Source organism: Balaenoptera acutorostrata, chromosome 2 (genome assembly GCF_949987535.1).
Source record: "Balaenoptera acutorostrata chromosome 2, mBalAcu1.1, whole genome shotgun sequence".
In the NCBI taxonomy this organism is placed as follows: domain Eukaryota; kingdom Metazoa; phylum Chordata; class Mammalia; order Artiodactyla; family Balaenopteridae; genus Balaenoptera; species Balaenoptera acutorostrata.
Window position 1 is genome coordinate 63,004,802 of NC_080065.1, and position 12,766 is coordinate 63,017,567.

General features: G+C 37.7%; 1 non-coding gene across 1 annotated transcript; it reads left to right on the forward strand.

Annotated features, from left to right (window-relative positions):
* The first annotated feature begins 6,238 nt into the window (after window positions 1-6,238).
* Window positions 6,239-6,311, forward strand: TRNAE-CUC (transfer RNA glutamic acid (anticodon CUC)). Its single transcript has one exon. It is a non-coding gene; the product is annotated as a tRNA-Glu (tRNA).
* The last annotated feature ends 6,455 nt before the right edge of the window (window positions 6,312-12,766 follow it).

Below are 12,766 nucleotides of genomic sequence, written 5' to 3' on the forward strand. Positions count from 1 at the left end.
TTCGAAGTTTATAAAATCCATGTGAACATTTATTTCTGACTTGGACATTGACTGATCCCTATTATAATAGTGAAGGATACCATCTGTTTAAAAAAGTCTCTTAGCATCCTCCCAGGACTTTAGAGATTGTGGCCGTTGGAGAATAGGTTCGTGAATTTATAATACTGTTTAGTTTTACCCATACAACATTTGGCATGAAGAAGGAAAACTATAATATCCTGTGGTTGTTTGAAGGTGTTTAATTGTATCAGGCAAGAATTGTAATGGAGAAGCTCAAATGGAGGGTCCCTTTTCAACTACCATTTCAGCAAGAATGTTGATACCTGCAGAAAGAACCTGCCCTCCAGTGAGAGAGAGAGAGAGAGAAGGAAACAGAGACAGAGAGAGAGATAGCGAGCTCTAACCGTCATAGCCATGACAGTACTGCAGAGCTGAGTAGAGGGAAGAAAGCCTTTCACGCTAATCGATGGTGCTGATTTAATCCTCAGCGACTATGCATGAACAAGTCCGTGGACCAAGACTGAGAGCTGTCTGTGAACAGACACAAGGGGCTCTGAGGAAAGGAGACAGCACAGCGCTGTAGAGAAAGGGGGAAGAGAGACAGGAATGACCGGGCTCACGGTAGGGCATCCAGACAACAGCATCCAGTTACTGTCTCCTAGTCACTCTGGTCGAGACGGTTTCCTGAACTGTGTTCCACAGAACACCAGTTCTGCGAGATGTTTAGCTAGGACACACTAAAAACAGGATTCCATGGTCAAATCAATTAGGAAAGACTACCTAGCATATCCTCCCTGGTGGAGATGTGTAATACATATGAATTAAAGCAAACAGCCTAACTTTATGCAAACCCAGTGTATCTCAAACCTTTTTGAATATAAAACCTTATTTTTATTTACTCATTTAGATATTTATTATTAATATCTAGTGAAAAGTGTGTCCTGTTGAATACAGTATGGAAAAGCCATGGTAATGGTTACTAGTAATGAAATGTAGAGCAGTGGGAATTGGATATCAGAACCCAATAAATGGCCTTTCGAGTTCTTGTATATGTACCCAATCCTAGTTGTGCATCAGGATCATCTGGTGGGGTTTGTAAAAAATGTCCATTTCAGATCTCATCCCTAATCTAAGAAATCTGAATCCAGAGGATAGGGCCTTAGGATCTGTACTTTAAAAATGTTTCCCTGGTGATTCTTATAACCCAGCCCAGTACTGTTCTATGGACCAGCATTTACAAAGCATTAAATTACAGACTTTGGGCTCAGTTGTTCCAGTAAAGATTTTGTTGGCTCTGTGAAAATCAAGTTAAATAATCCACGTAGGTAGTGTCATATAATATATACCTAAACTGAATATAGCCCACCTGTAGATTAGAGCCAAAATTCTGGTGTCCAAAGTAGGCAAAACCCAGTAATTTTTCTTCTTCCAGAATTCTGCTTTAACAAAGTTAATTTTTCTGCATGTGTTACCTTTTATTTTTAACTAAAATGTTATTTAAGGAATTGAATGAAGGGTAGATGAAGACAGGATAGCATACAGAATAATTTTATAAATCCTCAGTTCAGTATGGAAGGATTTCATCTAGGGAAGTACAGACTAAACTGCCCCTTTAGTATTTTGGTAGAAACAACACTTATTGTACATGGAGTGACATTTCAGTGCAGAGAAAGCTGGCAACCTTTATTGGGGAATCTACTCCAACGATCTGCTCCTGACCATCTTCCTCAGACACCTGCACCATTCTTACAGCTTAGCTTGACTGTTTACTTGAAGGTGATAAAGCATGAGTGGTGATGGTTCTGATAAGGTAACTGTAGATTCCTTAAACTCAGCTAAGAAATTATGGTTCTATGGTCAGAGACAACTGTGTCTAATAATGGTGATGTTGTCCATAATTACTCAGAGCAGTGATGGTTACAGTAAAGTAGGTAGGATTGGAACTTTAAGAAAACGTCTAAAAATCTAGATTGTTTCTGCAAAATAAACTCATTTCGTCATTGAGATTTCTTAGTCTGGCTCAATGGAGGAGAATGCACATTTGATGGGCTATTCAAAATAATTTCACAAGTGATGTTTTTCCTGGTGACCTTTTACATGTGAGAATTAATTCCAAGGCAACAAGCCTAGATCTCATCTAACCCAAAGACTGTTAGATGAGAATTTTGCCTCTGAAGCAGAAATTGTCAGGCAGGAAAGGAATGTGATACTTTAAGGCAGTGCTTCTGAAACTTTAAAGTACATATGAATCACCTGGGATCTTGTTAAAATGCAGGTTCTGGTTGAGAAGGGCAGGGATGGGGCCTGAGATTTCTTGCTTTTCTTGCAAGCTCCTGAGTGATGCTGATGTGTAATGGACCGCCCTGAGGTTCTAAGGTATTTGGAAAGCTTTCCTCTTGGGGCATATCTGGAAACACAAGGAGAATAGTGTATTTATTATACTTTACCCAGAAGCATACTGAACATACTATTTGGAATTGCAGCTGAATAGTTACACACTATTTAAAAATAAGTTTCCTTTATGTTTCATGCCTTTGCAACACTTATGGCTGCCAGCTGAACAAAGCTGGTGCAGTGTGAGTGGCTGCCAGTGGACAGTTACAAAAACAAGACTTACTGAAACAAACAAGGGTTTCTTATAAATAATTTGGAAACGATTTTGGAATCCATTTCTTGGCAATGGAAATAGTACATTTCAGATGCTATTAAGTGATTGATTTATATGTGGGAAGGCCTCAGTTGGTAGTTCTGGAAATACTTAGTGATGCTATGCCACTGTCTACGAAGTTGAGAGGATATCCTATAGAAAATGAAAATCCCAGATGAAGGAAGCCCATGCTGTCTCTGCACAGTCACGATCATCTAATACAAGGTTTGTGCTGGAGAACTGTGGTGATACAACCATTTACAACTGAAATGGGCCCTCGAGGATTGATTAGAGACAAAACAGGAATCCACAAAACAGCTCCAGTATATGTTTGGACAAGCATCCAACCAGTCAACCTTTCTGTGTTTTTTCAGTCATAAGACTTCCTCTTTTTCTGTGATCCACTTGTCAAGTACATTTTGCCTTCACACGGGACATGTGATAGTCCAAAACTCAATCACAGTCTTCCCAGCTGTAAACTGACTGCAGAGATGATTAAAAACGCCATGGAATTGAACTTAAAATAGTAATTTTGCTTTTTTTGTTCAGTGCCACATTAGGAGACAGAAAGATTTTGAGGGCTATCAGATTGGTAATACTTGGTGTGAACTGGTGATAATATATTGATAATAATTAATGTATCATGTGTAGAGACAGGGTGGATACAGGAATTATATTTGTATTGAGTTATTTTACTCAGTTAGTTTTGTTGTTATTGATTATACAAAAGAAATTAGTGCTATGTCATACACATTCCACATTTTCTTCAGTTTGCCTTTTTCTTTTGATTTTGTTTAGTGTCTTTATCCACACATACATTTTGAAATTTGTGTTGCCTTCATACCACCAAGTTCACCCATTTTAAGTGTACAGTTCAATAACTTTTAGTAAATTCAGTTATACAATCATTGCCATAATCTGATTTTAGAATATTTCCATCACCTCCAAGGCAATCCTTGTGCCATTTGCAGTTATTATAATTTTTGATCTATCTGAAATTTATTTGGGTGGAAGAAGTGGGTTAGGAATCCAGCTTTATTTTTTTTCCAAATGGCTAGCCTGTTGCCCCAACATTTCTGCCTCACAGAGTTGAAATGCCACCTTTTATCCTAAACTAAATTTTTATATATACTTATGTTTAGGTCTGTATTCTAATCTGTTCTATTAGCTGATGTTTATTGATCTGGGATGATCATATTTTATAAGTTAGTGGGAAATTATGATGTTTTAATTGTGGAGGTGCTAGATTTCAGTTAGTATCTTCTTTTTCAGATTTCCCCAAATATCTTGTATGCCTATGTTTAGGTCATTTGGTCAAATGCTTCCTCCATGCCTTCATAGCTGCAGGTCATGCAGCTTTTAAAGTTCCTTTTTGATACCTCTGGTTGTAAGATGACTGTCTCTACTACAATATCACCTCTGAATCCCAGGTGGAAGTAAGAGAAAGGGCAAAAGATGTTAGCTGACTGGTCTCCCTTTACAGATCATTCTGGGAGCTCCACCCAGTGACCTGTCCTTTCATTTCATTGGCCAGAACTCTGTCGTATAAATACTCTGGTTTCAAGAAGGCTAGGAAATGTAGTTTATTAGCTGGGCACATTACCACCCCATTAAAAACCAGTATACTGTTGGTAAGGAAGGAGATTAGATATCAGTAGACACTGAGCATTGTATGCCACTTTCCTGTTCTCAGACATTTTTGCAATGATGGGACCAGAAATGTCTTGTTTTCCTCTTGTTCAGTATAATATCAGTGTACATTCACACTCTTCAATTCACATCACGGTACGTTTTAGTAGGGACCAATTTATATGCAAATATGTGAGCTGAAGCATCTCACTGCTCCCAATAAGAATTACAGTACCTATTGTCTTTTGATGTGAGCGGTCATTGAGGAACACTAAACTTTTCTTTCTTTTTCACATTTTACCCATATTTGTGGCATGTGTCTGTTATTCTATTTAATGCACAGGAGTTGGAGATTGTCAATTTGATAGAAATGAGAATGGGGCAAAGGAAATGGGAAAAATAAGGGAAATTTATCAAGGATACACATCAGCATTTAAATGTTAAATAGCACTGGTTAGCAACTTGCTGCCCAATGCTTTGACCATAAGATAGGTTGAAAAAGAAAATGAATGTATAAATGATGTTAAAATAGAAATGAACTTCACTTTCCTAGAGAGAGTCTTCACAGAAACTTTTGGAGGAGACGGAAGCCAAAGCTGTTGGAGAAGATGCTGGGGTATTCTAGAAAAGGGGGAGCAGGGTGCCTTTTCAGGAAAGTTGAGCTAAAAATAGAGCCCTGGTATTCAACAGTGGCCTGGGCACTTCAAACGCTGGGGTCCGTGCCATTGTTGTGTTTTTAGAAAAAACTTATTTTGAGTTAATTTTAGATTTACAGATGAGTTGCAAAATAGTACAGAGAGTTCGCATATAGTTTTTAGAAAAATTTTATTTATTTTTTGTTTATTTATTTTTGACTGCGTTGGGCCTTCGTTGCTGTGCATGGGCTTTCTCTAGTTGCGGCGAGCGGGGGCTACTCTTCATTGCGGTGCACGGGCTTCTCATTGTGGTGGCCTCTCTTGTTGTGGAGCACAGGCTCTAGGTGAGCGGGCTTCAGTAGTTTGGCACGTGGGCTCAGTAGTTGTGGCTCGCGGCTCTAGAGCACATGCTCAGTAGTTGTGGTGCAGGGGCTTAGTTGCTCCGCGGCATGTGGGATCTTCCCGGACCAGGGATCGAACCCGTGACCCCTGCATTGGGAGGCGGATTCTTAAACACTGCACCACCAGGGAAGCCTGAGAGTTCGCATATACTTTTCACTCTGCCTCCCCTTATGTTAAATCTTTTTTTTGTAATTAATTTTTATTGGAGTATAGTTGCTTTACAATATTGTGTTAGCTTCTACTGCACAGCAAAATGAATCAGCCATACATGTACATATATCCCCTCCATTTAGAACACTACAGTGCATTAAGTAGAGTTCCCTGTGGTATACAGTATGTTCCCATCAGTTGTCTATTTTATACATAGTATCAATAGTGTATATGTGTCAATCCCAATCTCCCAGTTCCTCCCACCCCACAACTTTCCCCTTGGTATCCATACATTTGTTCTCTACCTCTGTGTCTCTATTTCTGCTTGGCAAATAAGGTCATCTATACCATTTTTCTAGATTCCACATATATGCATTAATATACAATATTTGTTTTTCTCTTTCTGACTTACTTCTCTCTGTATGACACTCTCTAGGTCCATCCACGTCTCTACAAATGACCCAGTTTCATTCCTTTTTATGGCTGAGTAATATTCCATTGTATATATGTACCACATCTTCTTTATCCATTCCTCTGGTGATGGGCATTTAGGTTGCTTCCATGTCCTGGCTATTGTAAATAGTGGTGCTGTGAACATTGGGGTGCATGCGTCTTTTTGAATTGTGGTTTTCTCTGGGTATATGCCCAATAGTGGGATAGCTGGGTCATATGGTAATTCTATTTTTAGTTTTTTAAGGAACCTCCATACTGTTTTCCACAGTGGCTGTATAACATCTTATATAACGAAATAATTATAACAACTTGCTGAGGGAATTCCTTGGTGGTCCAGTGGTTAGGACTCTGCACTCTCACTGCCGAGGGCCCAGGTTCAATCCCTGGTCAGGGAACTAAGATCCCACAACCTGTGTGGTGTGGCCAAAAAAAAAAACTTTCTGAATTTCCAGATACACTAATCAGACCTATCAGTACTGAAGAGAAGTAGCAAGCCTTGGAAGTAGGGAAGGTATAATTAAGTAAAGTATCTAGAAAAAGATATTTTTTTATTCCCAGGTATTCCCAATCCATCAAATCTATTAAAAAAAAATAGAGTCAGGATTAACATTACTGATGGTTAGTTTTTAATGTGAGCAACTATCGTTTTGAAAACGAGGCATATTTTGTCCTGATTCTTGCATTGCTACTCACTCTGAAAATAACAGACACTCTGCTTCTGAATTTTAGCTCATAAAATAACTCTGGGTGTAGATTCAGTTCAGAAAATACTTTGGGGTTCCAGTTAAACAGTTTTATAAAATACAACAGCCCATCCCTCTTCCTGGGGGTATATCTAGGGTAGGACATATACCTGTATACTACATTTTTACCAGTTGTCGGTACAATAAAAATCAAGTATTTTAAATAAAGATTAGACCAATATAGAGTTGTCTATTATTTTAGAAAACTGTACTTTAATGCTGTAGTTTGGTATTTATATTCCAAATATTCCTGGTCCTTGTGTCTGGAATATTCTTACAAGACACTCTCCTGCCCCCATCATTAGAACTATCACCAGCCCCCAGCCTCTCCCATCTCTCCCTCATTCCCCTCCCATGCTCACAAAGACACACATTTTCTCTCTAACACACTTGGGCGGTTAACTTCTAGATCTTTTGGGTCTCAGATGAAATGTTACTCCTTCACCAAACCCTGTTGTATTCAATCACCAGCATCTAGCACAATGCCTGAGATATAGTGGACATATAATTAATTTATATTATTCCTATTTTTCTGATGAGTAATGCTGCAATTAACATCATTGTACACGTATTCCATCCATATTTCAGGTTATTTCCTCAGGAAACTAATTGAGTTTAAAGGTATGAATATTTTCAAGACTAAATATATATACTGCGAAATTGCTTTCTAGTAATTGTTCCAACTTCTACTCCTACCATTAGTGTGGTCTTTCTGTGAGGAAACAATTAAATTTGGGGGCACTGTTTTCAGGCTTCCTAAATTCTACAACTTTATTTTGAATTGATTGAAAATGGATTTGCATTCTCTTTTTATTTTCCTCTGTTGTTTGCTTATTAAAAAAAAATCTCATTTCAATGAACACTTTAGTGACACACAAGTATATTCTCTTACAGTTTTCTTATTCAGTATCACATGATCTCTATTTTGAAAGGCAATTTTTTTTTTGCCAGAACCACAAATTTTTAATGCCTCAAGTTGAGCTGTCATCTAGTTCACCAAACCAACAAAAGGGTGATAATACATTTTATGTAAATAATTTGGGAGGATTCCTCCTGTCAAAACAAAAAGCACCTCTAAAAATAAACCAATATTAACAGTAGCAATTCAGAAAAAATACTCTAGCAAATCCACAAATGATATTTCACATTTATCTTACACTTTATGTGTGAAAGCCATATCATATACTGCAAATAATAAACTATATTTTATTATCAGGTTCATAATTCACGATATTATGTAGCAATTGAGGGGAAGGAGTAAAAGAAAAAATGTTCTTTTACAGAAAACATGGCAAAAACCAATCACCAAGATTAAGAGTTTTCCCCAACTGGCTAGTGTATGGACAACACAAATTGGAGTTTGGATATGCTGATGTTTTATATTGATTCAGAATATTTGATACCCTATGTCATGGATTGACAAACTTTTTCTGTAAAGGGCCAATAGTACATATTTTAGGTTTTGTGGGGTCATTGGGTCTCTGTTGCAAGTACTCAACTCTGCCATTTTAGTGCAAAAGCAGCCATAGACAGTGAGTAAACAATGAGTTTGGCAGTGAACCAGTAAAACTCTTTTTTTTTTTTTTTTTTGGTATGAAGGAAATTTTATTTGGCTAGAGCATTTAAATAATGTAATTTTTTTTAAACCAATGAACTTGGTAATACACATCATTTCTGCAAGATTTTGATAAATTACACCCTTGCATTTAAAGACATTTCCAGATACACTTGAAGTAATTTACCACAGTTTTGGACGGCATCATTTATAGCTGTAAAATGAATACATTTGCTATAATTTTATTAAATAAAATCTTACTTTTCTTTGAACTAGTATCTCCAGCTTAGTGAAGAGCAGCCTGACACATAAACAAGAGCCTGGTTATTCAAGTGAATAGAATGTAGGTTCTGTCGTCAAGCTGATCTGTATTTGTAAGATCATCATCCTTAGAAGAGAACAGGAGGGAAGAACAAAACTTGGGGAATGACTTGTCAACATCTAAATAATTTCTTCAGGACTCATGATTTTATCCTTTTTCATTTCCACAAAAGGCTGGACTTATACAGTAGTTAATTACATAATCTGAAGTTTTAGAGTTTTTTTTCTTTTAGATTGTAGAATCATATAGGAATATGATTAGTAAAACTCTACCACAATAGGAGGGCAGGAGGGCTGGAATTTGCTGACTCTTGGCCTATATGATAGATAGGACAGCCATAGGAAATGTTGCTCCAGAACTTGAGAGTCCAAAGTATGATTGTAAGGAAATACAGAAATATTTATAAAAGCATGAAGAAACCACACTTTAAAAGTAGCAAATAAAAAAATAAAACCCATGTAGAGAAAGTCTGAAATAATATCCTAGAAGTTTTCAAAGCTGGTAGAAAGAGATGAGAAGAAACTGAGTTATTTATAACATAGCAGCCTCTTTCACCTCAAGGCAAGAGGGAAAATAATTCAGAGGGTGCTGATGGTGAGTCGGGGAGACTAGGGATGTTTACTGAAGCTTGGATTGCAGGCTGGTCTTAATGGCAGAACCCCTAGGAGAAAGGACCTTTTTTCCTTAGGTATCTAAGGAAGGAATGAGCTATTGAGATGGACTTAGCTTGGTGTGTAGTGAGTGGTTTCTACTTGGTCTCATCCTCCCCTTCCCACAGTGGTGATCCTGGGGGCCAGCAAGGAAACTGTGTTGCCCAAATGTTACCCAAATTATGATGGCCCAAGACCCACTGGCTTTATTTATCCTTCCCAAAGTGTACTCAGATATGTCAGAGAGGTCCTGCAGTGCTGCCTCTTATGTGGCAAGTACTTCCTCACCTTCTTGTCTTTCATTCTCCCTGTTACACCTGCACAGTGGTGCCTCTCTGGCTGATGGCTCTCATGCTTTGCACAGCATAGCTCTCCCTCCGCCGGTGCTGGTGAGACCCACTGCTTTAGGAGAAAAGGTATATTTTTCTCCTTGTAGAGATGACATTCAGCTTTGACTAAACTGTAGTGACTTAAGTGGATACAGATCTCTTTTTGTCACAAAATAAGTCCAGATTCCTTTTGGGCCACCATGCTTAGCCTGTGGTTTTTATCCTCATGGTTGCAAATCGGCTGTTTTGCACCTCCATATCATGTCCACAGTCCAGGTAAGAAGAAGGCAAAAGGGAAAGAGTTGGTACCAGCAGACTTTTGCTTATGTAGTTTTGGCCCAAACTCTGTCAAATGGCCGTGTATAGTTGCCATAACACCTGAGAAATTTATATGTATATATTTTTAATAGCCTCAGTAAAATGGTAGTTGTGTTAGCCAACCTGTACTGAATTCTCAACTTCTTGTTTACTTCATTCCATGAATAGGACAGTCCTTTCTCCTACGTTCCCCAAAGTATAGTAGAGACTAGGCTTAACTTTATAAAGATAGCTCCCTTATTTTGAAATAGTTTAAGATTCACAAGAAGTTGCAAAAATAGTGGTACAGATCCTGCATACCCTTTATTCAGCTTTCTTAAATTATAATATCTTACATAAGCATAATATATTGTCATAATCAGGAAATTGATGTTGGTACAATACCATTAACTCAGGTACAGACCAAATTTGAATTTCACCAATTTCATATGCACTTTTTTCTTTTTTGGTGTATATTTCTATGATATTTAGTTGCAGGTGTAGATTTGAGGAACCATTACCACAATAGGGATATGGGAATGTTCCATCACCACAAAGAAGCTCCCTCATTTTTCCCCTTCATAGTCCCCTTCATAGTCCCCTTCTTCAACTCCTTAACAACTACTCTTCTGTTCTCCATCACTATAATTTGAGAATGTCATATAAATGAAATAATAGAATATGTAGACCTTTAAGTTGACATTTTCCACTTAGCATAGTGTCCTTGAGATCCATCCAGATTTTGAATGTATCAAAAGTTCATTCCTTTGCTGAGCACTATTCCATTGTATGGATATGCCACAGTTTGTTTATCCATTCATTCCATGTAGAACATTTGGCTTGTTTCCAGGTTTTGAATATTACAAATAAAGCTACTATAAACATTCATGTACAGATTTTTGTGTGAACAAAAGTTTTAATTTTTCTAGGATAAATCCTAGGAATACGATTGTTGGGTTGTATGGTAAGTGTATGTTTAACATTATAAGAAACTGCCAAGCTATTTTCCAAAGTGACTATATCATTTTACATTCCCATTGTCCATATTAGTCTTTTTTTTTTTTTAAGAGAAAGAAGGTTTGTTTATTTATTTATTTATTTAAATTTATTTATTTATTTATTTTTAGCTGTGTTGGGTCTTCGTTTCTGTGCGAGGGCTTTCTCTAGTTGTGGCGAGGGGGGGCCACTCTTCATCGCGGTGCGCGGGCCTCTCACTGTCTCGGCCTCTCTTGTTGCGGAGCACAGGCTCCAGACGCTCAGGCTCAGTAGTTGTGGCTCACGGGCCTAGTTGCTCCGTGGCATGTGGGATCTTCCCAGACCAGGGCTTGAACCCATGTCCCTTGCATTGGCAGGCAGATTCTCAACCACTGCACCACCAGGGAAGCCCCAGTCTTTTTTTAAAAAATAAATTTATTTATTTTTGGCTGCATTGGGTCTTCGTTGCTATGCGCCGGCTTTTCTCTGGTTGGGTCGAGCGGGGGCTGCTCTTTGTTGTGGTGCACGGGCTTCTCATTGCGGTGGCTTCTCTTGTTGCGGAGCACGGGCTCTAGGCATGCGGGCTTCAGTAGTTGTGGCACGTGTGCTCAGTAGTTGTGGCTCTCGGGCTCTAGAGCGCAGGCTCAGTAGTTGTGGTGCATGGGCTTAGTTGCTTCGTGACATCAGGGATCTTCCTGAACCAGGGCTCAAACCCTTGTCCCCTGCATTGGCAGGCAGATTCTTAACCACTGAGCCACCAGGGAAGTCCCCATATTAGTCTTAAGGTGGAAACAACTCAATCCAAATATCCATCAACTAATGAATGGATAAACAAAATGTGGTATATCCATACAATAGAATATTATTTGGCTATTAGGAGGAATGAGATATTAACATAAGTTAATCATGTTTTGCAGAATACTTCAAAAAATATTATGCTAAATTAAATAAGCCAGACACTAAAGACCACATGTTATATGATTCCATATCCTAGTCTGGACTAGGAAAGTCTATAGAGAGAGCAAGTTAACCAGTGGTTGGTGCAGGAGGATGGAGTGACTGCTAATGGGCATGAGGTTTGGTTTTCAGGTGAGCAAAATGTTCTAAAATTAGATTGTGGTGATCACTGCATACCTCTGTAAACATGCTAAACTCCATAGAATACTACACTTAAAATGGGTAAATTTTACAGTATGCAAGTTATAGGTCAGTAAAGCTATTAAATGAAAATGTAAAATACTTAGAATAGCCCAAGGACTTTTGACAAAGAACAGATGTGGAAGACTAACACTACTTGACTTCAACATTTTATAAATCTACACTAATCAAGACAGTATGGTATTGGCATACAGATAAACAAATAGATCAACAGAACCAAAGAGTGAATGCAGAAATGGATGCACTCATATACTGACAACTGATTTTTGAAAAAGGTACACAGGAAATTCAGTGGAGAAAGTGTAATCTTTTAAAAAAAATGGTGCTGGTACTCCATTAGATATTCATATGTTAAAAAAAAAAGAACTTCAATCCATACCTCACACCATACATAAAAATTAACTCAAAATGGATCATAGACCTAAATGTAAAATGTATACTATAAAACTGCTGGAAAAAAAACATGAGAAAAATCTTTTTTTTTTTTTTTTTGGTCATATCATTCTTAGATATGTCACCAAAAGAATGATTCATAAAATGAAATATTGATAAGTTGGAATTCATCCAAATTGAAACCCTCTGCCTTTTGAAGAACACTGTTAAAAGAAGGAAAAAATAAACAATATATAGTGAGAAAATTTTATAAATCATAGTTCTGATAAAGGACTTGTATCTAGAATACATAAAGAACTCTAAATCTCATCAGAGAACAAACTTTCCAATTTAAAAAAAATGGGCAAAAGATTTGAACAGACACTTCACCAAAGAATACATACAGATGGTAAGTAAGTACACAGAAATATGCTCAACATCATTAGGAA